At 39.4% G+C, this 18,257-nt stretch overlaps 2 protein-coding genes across 7 annotated transcripts in view; one reads left to right on the forward strand and one right to left on the reverse strand.

The window, feature by feature from the left end:
• The window catches only part of GATB (glutamyl-tRNA amidotransferase subunit B), a 685,553-nt gene that overhangs the window by 304,946 nt on the left and 362,350 nt on the right, over positions 1-18,257 (forward strand). The gene's annotated exons all lie outside the window — the stretch shown is intronic.
• Positions 1-18,257, reverse strand: part of FHIP1A (FHF complex subunit HOOK interacting protein 1A) — a 299,876-nt gene that overhangs the window by 198,457 nt on the left and 83,162 nt on the right. The window lies entirely within an intron of this gene.

An 18,257-nucleotide genomic window follows, 5' to 3' on the forward strand; every position in this document is an offset into this window, starting at 1 on the left:
CTGACAATCATTAATAAACCACAAAAACCTAATCTAAGTTTCTCTAGTTTGTCTCCCCTCCTGTTTATAACCATTTGTTGTGCATTTTAGTGGGTTCTCCTTGGGTTGCACTTTGCATTTTAAAAAAAGTTATAAGCAAAAAATGAATCTTTATTTAGTAATCTGAATGCTAGCCCAAAATGAGAGATTCCCGCTGGGTAGCGGAAAGTAGAGAAGGACTCTTCCACCCTCGCAGAGACGGTAAGTAATTACATACTTCTTTTAGAAAAAAAAAAATGTGAAACTAAATAAATTCATGTCCATGCATCAGCTGCATCATATTATAAGGACAACAAAATAGAAAATGGCAAAGAAAGGACCGCCAATAACTTTCATCACCTACTATTTTAAAAATACGCAACTCCCAAAACATTCCCTGGTACCTCTGACTCATCTAGGTATCGGAAGTTGAAAGTTCAGAGGTTTTTTCACTTGTTTTGCTTGGGGTTTTGTGCCACACCCATGGCATAAGTTCTTGGGCTAGAGACTGAATCCTAGCCACAGATGCAACCTATCCCAGAGTTGCAGCTACCCCGGATCCTTAACCTTCTGTGACACAATGAGAATTCTGGAAGTTCAGTTTTTTTGCCGTCCCATGGGCAAAGTTTACTTTGGTCTTAGACACACATCGCATATCATCAGGCCTAACTGGGAAGAGAAGTTTCACCACACAAATGCATGGTTAATCCCTACTGTCCAATCAGAAAAACAAGAGCTTGAAGAGGCTGAGGATCTATCCCATCTGAGAGAAACAGTACAGAGAACACCACCCAGAGGTGTCCCAGAGAGCAGAGGAAAGGGACTCACCACCCCAAGCACTTAGAGCACAGAGGCAGAAGCCAATGCAAACCCTAAACACACCACGAGAAGCCCTATTCCAGATGGGAACAGATACAAGCTAGAGAAAATGTCCAAGGAAAAACATCTTTTAAAAAAACGTAAATACTATACTTAAATTTAAAGCATGGGAGCCATTTAAATGCCCAATGAATGGAGAAGAAGAGTGAAGTGAATCTGACAAAATGACATCATTTACTTAACCACAGTTTTGTCAGCCATCAGAAAATTCTCTGCTTTAATAAAATGGGAAAATGTCATTTGTCATATAAAGAAGAAAGACCAGAGCAAAATGCTCTAATTCCATGTGATCACAACCACTTATGCAAAGCAAGAAGAAATTTGTTCTGATATGGTGATAAGTATTAGTTATAAGTACTTCCCCAACTTTAGATGGGTTAAGGTGAGCAATTCAGAGTCTAGTACAACAAATAGGTGTTTTCAAAATCGCTGAACAAGGAGGTGCCACTCATTAATAATTTTTCTGCAATAGTCTGGTATATTAAAAGATGGTTCCTACTCAGTCATTAAAAAAACCAAAATAATGCCATTTGCAACAAGATGGATGGAAAGAGAGATTATCATACTAAGTGAAGTCAGAAAGACAAATACCATATGATGTCACTTATATGTGGAATCTAAATTTTTTTTTTTTTGTCTTTTCTAGGGCCGCACCTGCGGCATATGGAGATTCCCAGGCTAGGGGTCTAATCGGAGCTGCAGCCGCCAGCGTACACCACAGGCACAGCAAGGCCAAATCCTTAACCCACTGAGCGAGGCCAGGGATCGAACCTGCAGCCTCATGGTTCCTAGTCAGATTCGTCAACCACTGAGCCACGATGGCAACTCCGGAATCTAAAATATGACATAGGAAGTTCCCGTCATGGCGCAGTGGTTAATGAATCCGACTAGGAACCATGAGGTTGAGGGTTCGGTCCCTGCCCTTGCTCAGTGGGTTAACGATCCGGCATTGCCGCGAGCTGTGGTGTAGGTTGCAGATGTGGTTCGGATCCTGCGTTGCTGTGGCTCTGGCGTAGGCCGGTGGCTGCAGCTCCGATTCGACCCCTAGCCTGGGAACCTCCATATGCCTCGGGAGTGGCCCAAGAAATAGCAAAAAGACCAAAAAAAAAAAAATGACATAAATGAAGCTATCTGCAAAATGGAAACAGACTCAAAAGATGTAGCGAATATACCTGTGGTTGCTAAGGGGAGGGGAGGGATAGACTGGGAGGCTGGGGTTAGCAGATGCAAACTAGTATATATGGGATGGAAAAACAACAAGGTCCTACATACTGCACAGCACAGGAAACTATATTTAATATCCTGAGGTAAATAGTTATGAAAAAGAATGCATATACATATATATACTGTGTGTGTATATATGTATATATATACACACATATATATACAACGGAATCACTTTGCTATATAGCAGAAATTAATGCAACATTATAAGTCAACTATACTTCAATTTACAAAAAGATGGTTCCCCAGAAATCACTGTAAGAGGGTTTTGTATGTGTGTGTTTGACCTATAGATGCCTCAAAGACTTAGAATGTAATACCTTTTCTTAAACAGACTCAAAAGACAAAGTGAATATACCTGTGGTTGCCAAGGGGAGGGGAGGGATAGACTGGGAGGCTGGGGTTAATACCTTTTCTTAAAGGTATTACAACTATTTCATGAAAAGGGAAAAAATGGAGGGAGGGACCTCAGCACATCTAAACCTTCAAAACTGGGCAACAGTGGTGGTAAAGCCTGGACACAGCAAGTGTGCACACGGGACATGAAAAGCAAAGGGTAGCATTTCATATGCAAATAAACAAATTCTTCATATCAAAATTTCATCAGTAACTTCAAATCTGCCTTCTTCACTCCAGTCCATTACCGAGCATTTGGGATCTTGCAGGTTATAATTCATAATCAAATCTCTGGGCATTACCTCACAAGCAGTTTTACAAAGAACAGAATTTTGCTTCTTCCATAATCCCCCATGAACAGTTTTATCATCATGTACTGGAGAAAGACAGGCTCTCCTACTGCCTCTTAAGAATTACAGATTGCTTCCAGATGCTTTTCAGGTGATTTCAAGCCTTTTCTCATCCTGACTCTTGAATTATGAAAGGGCATCTCTAATTCATGAGAAATATTTCTCCCACTTTAGCGTCCATTAGCATACATTCTCCTCTTAACACTGCATCAGAGGCACCCACACACATATGCTTTTACTTAGGCAGTAGGACATTCCTGTGTCTCAGGAAGGGCTTTACTGAGAACCACTCTTATTTTACCATCATAATTCCACCAGTAGCTACACTTTGGGACTTTAAAGGAAGCTGAGTCCCTTGACAGCAATTCAGACTGACATGGAGAGCAAGGTGAAACAGAACCCAAGTAAATAGAAAGGATTCTCTTAAAATCCACCTCATCATCTCCTTTAAAAACAAAATAACGTCTCCAGCTAAAAAGCAGCAGGGTTGGGGAAGCAGGCAGTTAACAATTCAGTCACACCCAAATCTCTGCCCAGGCAAATGCCTTCCTTCTAATAGAACATGCTCCCTCCACGAAAGAGAATCAAATTCAGGCTCACAATCCTTCTCTGCAATAGCCATGTCACGTTGTTAATTTCAGCAGAGGAACAAAATCTAAACCTCACTTCCAGATGGCATAAATTCAGTGAATCCAGACCTCTACTGTGCTGAGTTCAGAAATCTGCTAATAGGCAGGCAGTGTACCAACAGCAGAGCAAACCACCAAATGAACACTGTGTGTTGTGGGCGGTGGGGTATGGAAGATAATTAATAACCACATCACAGTTTTCTCCCTAGATCGGTGAAATGAATGCAGAGGGGCGTTTACACAGGAGATGCAGATTTATCCACAGCACTGTATTAATTGACCCGTGATATAATCAAGTGCTTTCCTGGAGGGTAATTAACAAATCAATCAATCAAGTACAAGTCTCGAACAATTCAGCAAGTTTTCAAATATATGGAGTTGAATAGGAGCTAATTATTGAATAATTTCGTTCTCCAAAAGAGCTGAACTGAGACAGGTTATATTCATACGTGGAAACTTACAGAGTAGAACAAAATATTCTACCTGGGCCCGTGACGTTCACTGATTCCAGTTAAGCACATTCATAATAACTCCAGAGTCTTAAAATGGATAGACCTAATAAACCAATCCCTGACTTCTACAGATGACAAAAATGAAACACCAGGATGGCGTTCCGTGGCGGCTCAGCGGGTTAAGGATCCAGCGTTGTCCCTGCTGTGGCTCAGGTCACTGCTGTGGCACAGGTTCAATCCCTGGCTTGGGAACTTCTGCATGCTGCATCTGCAAGCTGCAAGTGCAGCAAAGGAAGAGGAGGAAGAAGAGGTGGAGGGGAGGAGGAGGAGGAGGAAGGACAGAGATAGAACCCTTACCTTCTAATGCACGATGATGCAACATTCTCCTTAAATTCTCACCTTCAATTCACAAATCCTCATCTATCTACCCATTAAGTTGATTTCATTCCTTCTCTTGAATAGCAAAACTTCTTAAAGCTCTGGGAAAAGTGGAATCAGATGAAGCTTCAATCTTCAATTTCCATCCAACCAATCCCTGAGATTTTACATTAATTATACAGATTCTCTTCTTCACCCGAGAAACCCAGTGTGATATGAATGACTTTGGGAAACAGATGAGTGGGCTGCAGCATATGACAGAGGAGGAAGAGCAGGCAGCAGAGACTACAGGCATCTTAGAAGTGAATCAAGAATAATGACTGATTGAAGTTCTTGTTGTGGCACAGCGGAAACAAATCCAACTCGTATCCATAAGGATGCATGTTCGATCCGTGGCCTCACTCAGTAGGCTAAGGATTTGGCATTGCCGTGAGCTGGGGTGTAGGCTGCAGATGCAGCTCAGATCCCATGTTGCTGTGGCTACAGTGTAACCCGGGAGCTATAGCTTCCTTTAGACCCCTAGTATGGGAACTTTCATATGCTGTGAGTGCAGCTCTAAAAAGCAAAAACAAACAAACAAAAAAAAAAACCCAGAAGAATGACTGATTAAAACAAATATTGAGGGTTAACAAAATCAAAGTCTATGTATTAAAGTGATGTTTCCTAATGCAACAACTACTCATGTTTCTTAAAGAAACAAAGTAGTCATTGTTGTTTAAGGTTCTATATTCAAATAGATCTGCAAAATGTTCCATTCTAAATTACCCTCTTGGGGTTCCCATTGTGGCCCAGCGGGTTAAGAACCCAACTAGTATCCTTGAGGATATATGTTAGATCCCTGGCCTCACTCAGTGGGTCAAGGATCTGGCATTGCAGCAAGCTATGGTATAGCTTGCTCAGGTCCCACAATGCCATGGCTTTGGTGTAGCTGGCAGCCGCAGCTCCAATTCGGCCCCTAGCCTGGGAATTTCCATATGCAGCATGTACAGCCATAAAAAGAAGAAAATAATAAAATATCTTTCTTGAATAGTCACAAAGCGCATTATGTGGATTAAGGCTCTAAGAATGCTTGGAGGAAAGAAGCCTGCTTAGCATTGTTTAATCTGTTTCCCAATCTTACTTAACATCTTTGGTTTGCAGAGCCTATAATGACCTTCTCCAAAAGCATCCTTTAGGAGTTCCCGCTGTGGCATGGTGGGTTAATGATCCAGCTCGTCTTAATGTCATTGCTGGCTCAATTCCAGCCTGGTGCAGAGGGTTAAAGATCTGGTTTTGCGGCAGCTGTGACATGGGCCACAGATGTGCCTCAGATTCGATCCCTAGCCCCCTTGGAAACTTCCACAGGCCATGGGTGCAGCCAAAAAAGGAGCAAGGAGGGGGGAATCATCCTCCAGGAAACACAAATAGCATTTTTTTTTTTTTTGGTCTTTTTGCTATTTCTTTGGGCCGCTCCCGCGGCATATGGAGGTTCCCAGGCTAGGGGTCGAATTGGAGCTGGAGCCACCGGCCTACACCAGAGCCACAGCAACGCAGGATCCGAGCCGCGTCTGCAACCTACACCACAGCTCACGGCAACGCCGGATCGTTAACCCACTGAGCAAGGGGCAGGGACCGAACCCGCAACCTCATGGTTCATAGTCGGATTCGTTAACCACTGCACCACGACGGGAACTCCACAACTAGCATTTTTGATGAATAACGTCAGTACAACACTCATTGAACAACATTTATAGCAAGACGCTTCTTCTACTGGACTTGTTAAAAAGCAATCCCACTCCTGACCAGATATACAGAGGAAACCATAATTCGAAAAGATACATGCACCCTAATGCTCACTGTGGCCTTAGGTACAATAGCCAAGACATGGAAGCAACCTAAATGTCCATCAACGGAGGAATGGATAAAGAATATGCAGTATATATACAATAGAATATTATTCAGCCAAAAAAATTAATGAAATAATGTCATTTGTAGAAACATGGATGGACCTAGAGATTATCATACTGAGTGAAGTAAGTGAAAGACAGATACCAAACGATACCACTTATATGTGGAATCTAATAAAAAATGAAACAAAAGAATCTTTTTTTTTTTTTTGCTCTTTAGGGCCACACTTGTGGCATGTGGAGATGCCCAGGCTAGGGGTCCAATCAGCCTATGCCACAGCCACAGCCACATGGGATCCAAGCTGCCTCTTCGACCTACACAGCAATTCATGGTAATGCCAGAACCTTAACTCACTGAGCGAGGTCAGGATCAAACCTGCAACCTCACGGTTCCTAGTGTGATTTGTTTCTACTGAGCCACGATGGGAACTCCCAAAAGAACTTATTTATAAAACAGAAACAAAGTCACAAAACTACTTTTATGGTTACCATAGGTGAAACCACTGGGGGGAGGTAAGAACTGGATGAGAATAATATATGCATACTATTGCATAAAACAGATGATTAACAAAAACCTACTGTATAGCACAGGAAAATCTACTCAATAGTTTGTAATACCCTATATGGGAAGAAAGAACAGATATATTTATATGTATGGCTGATTCACTTTGCTATACACCTGAAACTTAATATAACATTGTAAATCAACTCTACTCCAATAAAATTAAATTTAAAAAAATCAACTCACAAAAGAAAAATCAACTCGTGAGATAAAGGAACTCTATGCTTAAATGAAAATAACAACCACTCCCACCAAGCGTTAAGTCCTAAGTCCAAGACACTGTGCTAAGTACGATTTTTTTGAGAAAGGGTGGGGCATCTTCAAATTTCAATTATACTCCCCAGAGCTTATATCTATTCTAAAACTAGCCAAATATCTTTTAACAGATAAATAAGCGTATCATATACACTGTTCTGTACTTTCCATTTTTCACCAATCAACATAGACTGGCAATGTTTCCAAAATGATACATAAAGAGATTCACTCGGGTTTTTTAATGACTGCACAGTTTTTTAATATACAGCAGCGATAACACAATCTATTAATTCGGTCTCCCCGCAGATGAATATTTTGGTTGTTTCCAATCTTCAGCCATTTTATAAATACTACTACATTAAGTATCTTTGTAGATAAATCATTTCCTCATGCATGTAATATGTATATATATTTAGGACACACACAGTATAAACGAATGTATGTACATCTAGAGGAATATATTGGTATCTAGGATAAATTTCTAAAACTGGAGTTCTTAGTCAAAGGATGTAAGATTTTTCATACTATAGATTTTGCCAAATTGCCTACTAAAGAGACTATTGTTATGTGCTCATCCTCTTTACAGGGTAGGTAATACGACTCTTTAATCTCTGCCAATTTAATAGTGATAAATGGTACCTCGGTTTACTTGTAATGTGCAGATCTCCTAAAAGGAGCAGAATTAAGCAAGGCCTTCGTGTTTAAAGACACCACACCTCTTCTTCTCCTTCTGAAGACTATTTACATCCTTTGCCCATCTTTCTACTGGGTTGCTAAGTGTTTTCTTATGGATTTGTATAGAGGCTCTTTATTAGGAAAATTAATCCCTTTGTGACATGAGAAGCAATTTTTTTCCCCCAATTCTCTTGTTCTTTGTCTTTCCTTATGCAGGATTTTTTTTCAGTTAGTTTGTTTTTTTTGTTTTTTTTGTTTTTTTTTTGTCTTTTTGTCTTTTGTTGTTATTGTTGTTGTTGCTATTTCTTGGGCCGCTCCCGCGGCATATGGAGGTTCCCAGGCTAGGGGTCGAATTGGAGCTGGAGCCACCGGCCTACACCAGAGCCAGAGCAACGCGGGATCCGAGCTGCGTCTGCAACCTACACCACAGCTCACGGCAACGCCGGATCGTTAACCCACTGAGCAAGGGCAGGGACCGAACCCGCAACCTCATGGTTCCTAGTCGGATTCGTTAACCACTGCGCCACAACAGGAACTCCAGTTTTTTTTTTTTTTTTTTAATGTAATCAAGTTTATCAGTCTCTTTTATGGCTTCTCTCTTTTCTGTCTTACTTAAAAAGGCCATATGTACTCCAAGATTATAAAATAACTTTCCCATGCTTTCCTCTATAATTTATTTCCAAAATTTGTGTGTATTATAGATCAATTTTGGCTTAACACTTGAGATACTGCTCTAAATAGCTTTTTCTTTTCCCCCAGCTGGCCACCTGGTTATCCCACTACAATGTACTGAACAGAGCACCTTTCTCCAACTAACTTGAAATGCCATCTTTATCATACACTCAATACGATATGCGGTAACACAAATGTTTCAGTTATTGTAGCCTCATAGTATGTTTTACTCTTTTGCTGAATCAAAAAAAATAACATTCATGCTTATTCTTCCATATGAACACAGAATAAGCTTGGTTAGTCCCCAAAATCCCTGTTGTTATTTTTACTGGAATTACATTAAACATAAATATGAATTTAAAGAGAACTGGCATCTCTATATCCAAGAATATGACAGGTCCTTTCAATATCTTTCTTGTATTCCTGGGGAGCATTTTTAAATGCCTTCTCACACATCATACATATTTAAGTTTATTCTTAAGTATATTACTTTTTTTTTACCGTAACTTTTTTTCTTCTACTATATTCAAACTAGTTGTTGGTATATATGTGTGAACTGAAGTTTGGCACTTGCCATCAGCCTCTACATGGATTAAATTATGATCCACTGCAGCTGCCAACCCACAACACCCCTTGAGCCGAGCTCAGGGTAAACATCAGGAGTGAGGCACTCTGTGCTCTGGGAAAACTGAAAGAACCAGCCTTCAGAGAGTCAGATATTTTTAGGAAAAGATGTTATGTGCCCCATTCTTGCACCTCCTCCTATCTCGAAAAACACTATAATCCTTTATGGCGATGTCTGCTCCTTGTGACTGGTAGTGACCTTCACGAGACCAGCAACAAACTCTTATAAACCGTGTGTAAGCTGCATGCACCCCTCCCTCCGCACCTTTATCATATCCTGACATTCCCCCTTTTCCTCCTTGGGTGGTATTTCAGCCTGGTCCGTAGCCAAGGATAAAGAATGTCAAGGTCATCTGTGAATGCAGTCACCTCCAAGGGCGAAAGCCAATGAGTCCTGCAGGCTGTGAAAATGCAGGACCCTGGCCCTGATATGGGAGGTGCAGATCAAAGCAATGATTTCAGGGAGCCAAGGCCTCTTTTGCTCCTGCTCCCTGCCCTTTGCTGCAAAAACTCCTATATATCCTAGCTCCTACCTCACTGCCTTGGAGCGGTTTCTCAGGCTACCTGAGATGCTGGTTCCCTGGCTTAAGTCCTATTTTGCCCCCAAGTAAAACCTAACTCTCAACTTTCAGGTTGTGCTTTTTTTTTTTATGTTGACATATGAAAGCTATGAATGTTAACATGTTATTTTGGTATCCAGACACATTTATAAATTACCTTATTCTTTTTTGTTTGTTTTGCTTTGGCCACACTCACAGCATATGGAAGTTCCTGGATCAGGGATCAAACCAGCACCACAGCAGCGACTGAGACACAGCAGCAACAATCCTTAACCCTCTGAGCCACTAGGGAACTCCTAAATCATCTTATTCTTTACAATTCAGTTTTTCACTTGATTTTCATTGGTATTCTCATTATATATTCTTATCATTTACTTGTAAATGATACCTTATAACTTTTTTCTCTCTGTTCACCTATATTAACTTGTGATTCTAAAACACCATAAATAAATAATGAAAACTGTAGACATCTTTATTTTGTTCCTGACTTTAATAATGACAATGGTCTAAGATTTCCTACTGAGCCCAAGATGGTTTTTAGATTAAGAAGGACATATTTTACTAAGGATATTTCCCACTATATTTTGAGAGTTTTTTTAAATCAATAATCAATACTGAATTTTATCAGATACCTTTTCTATAAAATGATATGATTTTTTTCTACTTATATTTAACATGATGAAGAATGTCTTTAATAAATTTCACACTACTAAGCCCTTCTGGCATTCCTAAAACAATTCTCACTTGTTAAAGTATATTATTACAGCTTATAAAGATAAAGGAGTTCCCGTCGTGGCTCAGCAGTTAAAGAATCTGACTAGGAACCATGAGGTTGCGGGTTCAATCCCTGGCCTCGCTCAGTGGGTTAAGGATCTGGCATTGGCATAAGCTGTGGTGTAGGTCACAGACAAGGCTCAGATCCTACACTGCTGTGGCTGTGGTGTAGGCCAGCAGCTGCAGCTCCGATTCGACCCCTAGCCTTGGAACTTCCATGTGCCAAAGGTGTGGCCCTAAAAAGCAAAGAGGAAAAAAAAAAAAAAAAAGTAGTCATCCAAATTGAAAGGCACCGTAAATATAAAATCCTCATCAGGGTTCAAACACTGAGTACAAAAGAATACCAAAGATCTCATTAATGATACTTCATGACATGTTATATTATGTTGGAAAAATAACATTTTGGATAGATTGGTTAAATAAAATACATTATTAAAATTTAAATTTCAAAAAAGAATCTGAATCTTACTGTACAGCACAGGGAACTATATCCAAGCTCTTGGGATAGAACAGAATGGAAGATAATACGAGAAAAAGAATGTATATATAGGTATGACTGGGTCACTATGCTGTACGGCACAAATGGACACAACAGTGGAAATCAACTATCCTCTAATAAAAACAAAATAAAAATAATTTAAACTATAATGGAAAAGAATCTGAAAAAGGATAGATAAGTGAATCACTCTGCTGTATATCAGAAACTAACACAAATATTGTAAACCTTAAAAAGTGAAAAATGTAAAATAAATAAAATTAAATTAAAATAATTTTTTATTTAAAAAAAGTTTTAAATAAAAAAGCTGGTCTTCAAAGAATTTCTTGGAAAATATGAGCATGAGGTTAAGGCAGCTCTCTTCTCTCAACACCCAAGGGCCTCACAGCAAGCATCACAAAGTTTTGACCTTCATCCACACATGTCCTTGGAAAACCAGAGGATAAAACTGGATGCAAGGCTGACTGGCCATTAAACATGTGTTTACTACCAGGGCTGGCAGACACAGGCAGCAGAAATACACTCCCCTAGGGACTAGACAAATTATGGCCAGGACAGACACCAGGGACTTGGCTTTGAAAAATTATTTGCTCCTTCAAAGACTAAGACTCCTTTTTGGGGTTTCAGTAGGGCAATTTACAATTATACATTCTTCATGATCTTTCCCTCTTCTATCATTGGGATACTTTCTTGAACCAACTTCAGGCTAAAAACAAAATTTCACAAATCATTCCTGACATTAAAGAAGAGTGTCTTTTTTTTCCCAGAATTCAATCAAATCCTGTATTTTAAAACTGTGGGGCTGATCCAACACTGCAATGTGTCACATTTAGTTCCATCAGTGTAAAGAGTAATGAGCAAAGATGTGAGCTAGTGAGGCAGAACTAAATGTTTTGAACCTGTGAATTGAAAAAGCAAGGCTCATTTAGGTTATTTCTAAACAGCAAATAAAATCATTTTCCAACATTTTACTATCAAACTACAGTCATTTTTCTCCCAGCACACACTTGAGGAATGCCACAAAAGGACTTTGCTAACAGTTCCTTTTATTGTTGCTCATAACCTTCTAAATATTTCTCTGCTGGCTTCTCTTCAAAGGTAAATGGAAGGCAATAAAATGTATGGAAAATGTATTCAATGGCTTAAAATACGTCCACCCAAAGAAAAAAAGATTTTAAAGCTCTATTATGAGTTGTGAAAGTATTATCTCCCTCCCTTAGTTTCAATGACAGGTAACAAAACTGCCAAACTGGTCAAGTGCCCAGTTACCTCCTACAGAGCCCAGCTCTCCTGTCTCAAACCCTCACCTTGGTCAAAGCCAGAGTGAACACCTGTTCTTCACCTCTCTACACAACGTCACTTTGTCTGCAACAAATACAAGCTTTCACACCAGGCAGGAAGCAAATTCCAGTGCACTGAACAAATTCCCACTCTCCGAGGCCAGTCTGTGATTGTTCCCTTGGCTTTCTCGGCTGTCGAGATAGTGAAAGGGGGAAGAGGACCTTTCTGTAAAACTGTAAAGTGTAACCAGGTAAGTTTGCCCTTTAAGCAGTTCACACGGAGAAAGGCAAAATAGAACTCTGGTCTCGGTTTAAAATTTAGCTATAAAAATTATATTCTAGCACTGGACCAACATTTTGCAAGATTTTAATAAAACAAGATTATTAAAGTGAAGTCAACTGAAGTCAATTCTTACATTTCATAAACCAGGGAAGAGGCTTCAGAGGAGAGTTTTTTGAAGTAACATTTAAAAGATACCATACTTTACAAAATTGAGAAGAAAATGGCAATTCAGAAATGCCTTAAAATAGGGAAGTTAGGGCACCTAAAGAGCATTAATTATTAAAAAAGGAGGCTAATGTCTTAAATTTAAAAAAAAAAGATTAGTATTTCGAAAAATTCACCTTAATAAACTGAGCTTAATACAAGAAAATAACTTATTGGAGTTCCCATCATGGCTCAGTGGTAAAGAACCTGACTAGTATCTAGGAGGACATGGGTTCGATCCCTGGCCTCAGTCAGTAGGTTAGGGATCCCACATAGCTGTGGGTGTGGTGTAGGCTGGCAGCTGGAGCTCCTATGCGACCCCTAGCCCCAGAACTTCTACATGCCATAGGTGTGGCCCTAAAAAGACAAAAAGAAAGAAATAAAGAAAAAGAAAATATAATAATATAATAAAGAAAATATAATAATGTTGCATAATACTGCTTCATTTTATTTAGTCCTTTTCTAAGAATTCTAGAGCCCTCTACAAATATTGCCCACTTAATCCTTCATTTACCAGTATAAAAGGAAAAGGCACTGCTATTATCATTTGCAAACACACAAGAGATTTTACAAGAAGTGTCAGGATACTTCAAAGCAAAGAATAGAGGAATCACACTTTGGGGGGCTTGGGTTAAGAAGGTGGTGGTGAAACAGACAATAACAACAAAAATATGTGCAATATAGGGCTGACTTAAGGAGTTTACTGGCCAATAGTCTTGCCACAGACTTGCAGGAAAAAACACACAAGGCAGAAACCCAGTTTATCCTCCAACATTTGAAATTACCTTTTTTATATCAAATTTCATCTCAAGCGCATGTTTTAGAATTCTAACAAATAGACTAACATTGAGCATCACTGCTTATATTTCCACCTTTGAATCTTAGAAGCAAGAAATATGGAGAAGCATAAAAGTCACTGATAAAATGCTAAAACTTTCATATGAAACCTAACAGATAATATTCAGATAGGGAAATAAGACAAGTTACTACAAAAAAAAAAAAAAAAAGAGCAAGAGGAAAAGATCCACCCTTTTCAGAGGTGGGTTCAAAAAGGAAAAGGGCAGGCAAGGCCCTCTGCATTCACAGGACACCTCGTCCATGTCTCTATTAATATCTGTTTAAGTTTTTATCCCCCTAGGAGGCTGTGATCTCCTTCAAGGCACAGACCTGGCTTTATATCATCCTGGCCTATCAGCCACTGAATTCAAATAAATGAACCAAGTGTTGGGTCAATTAACCTTTCTTAAATTCTCTTGACAAGTAATATTCATGGCATTTGTGTTATGGAAATTTTATTTCAATTAAAAAGACACCAAAAAAAAAAAAAAATCATGGCCTAGAACACATGTTAAAAGCCAAATGGCAGGGAAAGGGCTTTTTAAAATTATTGAGGCAAAAGTATTTTGAAGTCAGATCATGGGTCACTGGACTCTAACATAAGGGTAATATGTTTTACAATAAACAAAAAGCCGTATAATCACTCAGGTTATTTCCTAACCCAACATATGTCCACAGTCCTCAACTGTCCAGACAGGTGAATACACCACCTCAAAACACCCATTAACTTATGTGTGTTTACTGGGACAGCTGATTGACATTCTGTGGAAACTAATTTACCTTCTTTATTTAGAGCCAAACAGATTCTATAACACTGGGTACCATCATAGAAAGCATGGATTCAGAGGGCTGGCTTTTTTTTCCTTATGGGAAAAAACACACTGAAGTGTTTTTTGTTTTTTAAAGAATGATAGCAGAGACCCATAGATAAAAGGAACTTTAACTTTAGGAAAATGCAGTGACCTGCTTTGCTTCTGGCTTATCCTAGCCTCAAGTATTTGAATCTAGACTGCTTCTTCCAAGAAATGTAAGGACCACCACCATGAGTTGGGGGACTGACTAGCATATGGTCCCAGAGATCCTGATCAAGCACCTTTAATCAAGATGCTTCCATCTCCTTATTCTCCTCTGTACCTGCACCCTTTGATTCCCTTGGGATCAAAACAATTAAAAAAAAAAAAAAAAAAAGTGAAATTGGGATCTTTGGCCTTGTGCTCTGACTTTGAATGGTCAAGTCCACACCAGCCAGTCTATGAGGCAATTAGCTAACAAGATGCCCACTGTCTCTGCCCCACAAATTAAAATTCTGGAGCAAAAATGCAATGTGGCCACAGACCAAAGAAGACAATGAAAACTTCAGTAGAAGAAGGCAGAAGGCATTCATAACAAAGAAATTGTTATAGATTACCCAGTCTAAACTCCTAATCCTATCTAACAAAAGTGGGGGGTTTGGGGGGGGGTTGTTTATTTGTTTGTTTGTTTTGTCCACACCTGGTCAGGGATAGACCCTGTGCCACAGCAGCAACCCAAGCTGTTTCAGTGACAACACCAGATCCTTAACTCACTGCACCACCAGGGAACTCCATAAGCAGTTTTAAGAGGGAAGTTAATAGCAATACAAGTGTACCTCAGGAAACAAGAAAAACCTTAAATAAACAACCTAACTTTACACTTAAAGCAACTAGAGAAAAAACAAACAGACTCCAAAGTTAGTAGAAGAAGTCAGAGCAGAAATAAATAAAGACTTAAAAAACAATAGAAAAGATCAATGAAAATAAAAGCTGGTTCTTTGAAAAGATAAATAGAATTGATAAACTTTTAGCCAGACTTATCAAGGAAAAAAGGTGAGAGGGCCCAAATCAATAAAATCAGAAATGAAAAAGGGGAAGTTACAAACACCACCATAGAAATACAAAGGATCATAACAGACTATATGCCAGTAAAATGGACAACCTAGAAGAAATGGAAAGGTATGAATTCTTAGAAAGGTACGAAATCCCAAGACTGAACAAGGACGAAATAGAAAAGATGAACAGACCAATTACCAGAACTGAAATTGAATGTGTGATTTAAAAATTCCCAGCAAACAACAGTCCAGGACCAGATAGCTTCACAGGTGAATTCTACCAAACATGAAGATAAGAAATAATACCTATCCTTCTGAAACTATTCCAAAAGAAACAGAGGAAGGAACACTTCCAAATGCATTCCATGAGGCCACCATCACCTTGACACCAAAATCAGACAAAGACATCACAAAACAAAGAAAATCACAGGCCAGTGTCACTGATGAACAGAGATGTAAAAATCCTCAACGAAATAGCAAACTGAATTCAAGAATACATTAAAAGGATCACACATCATGATCAAGTGGGGTTTATCCCAGAGATGTAAGGATTTTTTCACTACCTGCAAATCAATCAGTGTGATATACCACATTAACAAATTGAAGAATAGAATCCAGATGATCATCTCAACGGATGCACAAAAAGCTTTTGATAAAATCCAACACCCATTTCTGATTTAAAAAACAAAAACCTCTCCAGAAAGTGGGCACAGAGGAAACATACTTCAACATAATACAGACCATATACAACAAACCCACAACTAACATCATACTCAACAGTGAAAAGCTAAAAGTATTTCCGCTAAGATCAGGAACAAGACAAGGACTCCCACTCTTGCCACTTTTATTTAACATAGTTCTGGAAGTCCTAGCCATGACAACAGAGAAAAGGAAATAAAAGGAGTCCAAATTGGAAAGGAGGGAGTAAAACCACCACTGTCTGCAGATGACATGATACCATACATAGAAAATCCTAAAGGTGCCACCAGAAAACTACGAGAGCTCATCGATGAATTCAGCAGTTTCAAAATACAAAATTAATGCAGAGAAATATGTTGCATTTCTATGCAGTAATAATGAACTATCAGAAACTGAAATTAAGAAAACAACCCCAATTACCATTGCACCAAAAATAATGAAATACATAGGAATAAACCTACCTAAGGAGGCAAAAGACCTGTACTCTGAAAACTATAAGATTTTGATAAAAGAGGAGTTCTGTCGTGGCTCAGTGGTTAACAAATCCGACTAGGAACCATGAGGTTGCAGGTTCAATCCATGGCCTCGCTCAGTGGGTTAAGGATCCGGCATTGCCACGAACTGTGGTGTAGGTCACAGACGTGGCTCGGATCTGGGATTGCTGTGGCTCTGGCGCAGGCTGGTAGCTACAGCTCCAATTAGACCCCTAGCCTGGGAACCTCCATATGCCATGGGAGCAGCCCTAGAAAAGCCAAAAAAAAAGAAAAAGAAAAGATTTTGATAAAAGAAATTTGAATTGAATTGAAAATTTAAAAAATATTTGGAAAGATATACCACGTTCTTGTATTGGAAGAATCAATATTGTTAAAATGACCACACTGTTTTAAGGCAATCTACAGATTCAGTGAAGTCCATATTAAATTACCAATGGCATTTTTCACAGAACTAAAATAATTTTAAAATTTGGGGAGTTCCCATTGTGGCTCAGTCGTAATGAACCTGACTAGTATCCATGGGGATGTGCATTCGATCCCTGGCCTCACTCATGGGTTAAGAATCCAGCACTGCCATGAGCTGTGGTGTAGGTTGCAGACTCGGCTCGGATCCTACATTGCTGTGGCTGTGATGCAGGTTGGCAGCTGTAGCTCCAATTCAACCCCTGGCCTGGGAACTTCCATATGCTGCAGATGTGTCCCTAAAAAGTCAAAAATAAAAATAAAAATAAAATAAAAAGACCCCCAAATAGCCAAAACAATCTTGAGAAAGAACAACGGAGCTGCAGGAATAACAATCCCTGGCTTCAGACTATATTACAAAAGCTATAGTCATCAAAACGGTGTGGCAGTGGCACCAAAAAAGACACAAAGATCAATGGAACAGAATAGAAATCCCAGAAATAAACCCATGCTCTTACGGTCAATTAATCTATAACAAAGGAGGCAAGAATATACAATGGATAAAAGATAATCTCTTGCATAAGCAATGCTGGGAAAATGGAAGAGGCACATGTAAAAGCATGAAATTAGAAGACATCCTCATACCATATACAAAAATAAACTCAGGAGTTCCTGTCATGGCGCAGTGGTTAACAAATCCGACTAGGAACCATGAGGTTGCGGGTTCGGTCCCTGCCCTTGCTCAGTGGGTTAATGATCCAGCGTTGCCGTGAGCTGTGGTGTAGGTTGCAGACGCAGCTCAGATCCCCCGTTGCTGTGGCTCTGGCGTAGGCCGGTGGCTACAGCTCCGATTCGACCCCTAGCCTGGGAACCTCCATATGCCGCGGGAGCGGCCCAAAGAAATAGCAAAAAAATAAATAAATAAATAAATAAATAAATAAACTCAAAATGGATTAAAGACCTAAATGTAAAACCAGATACTATAAAACTCTTAGAGGAAAACATAGATTCTTAGACATAAATCACAGCAATATTTTTTTGGATCCATCTCCTGGAGTAATAACAATAAAAACAAAAGTAAACAAATGGGAGAGTTCTCACTGTGGCTCAGTGGGTTACAAACCCGACTAGTAACCAAGAACATGCAGGTTCAATCCCTGGCCTTGTTCAGTAGGTTAAGGAAGCAGCATTGCAGAAAACTGCAGCATAGGTTGCAGATGTGGCTCAAATCTGGTACTGTTGTTGCTGTGGTGTAGGCCAATAGCTGTAGCTCCGATTTGACTCCTAACTTAGAAACTTCCATATGCCTCGGCCGTGGCCCTAAAAAGCAATAAATAAATAAATAAATAATTAATTAAATTTAAAAGCTTTTGCACAGCAAA

This window comes from Sus scrofa, chromosome 8 (assembly GCF_054392235.1).
Source record: "Sus scrofa isolate SSC_HxYL_T2T_F1_AM1 chromosome 8, Sscrofa_HxYL_maternal_Yorkshire_Landrace_v2.0, whole genome shotgun sequence".
NCBI lineage: Eukaryota > Metazoa > Chordata > Mammalia > Artiodactyla > Suidae > Sus > Sus scrofa.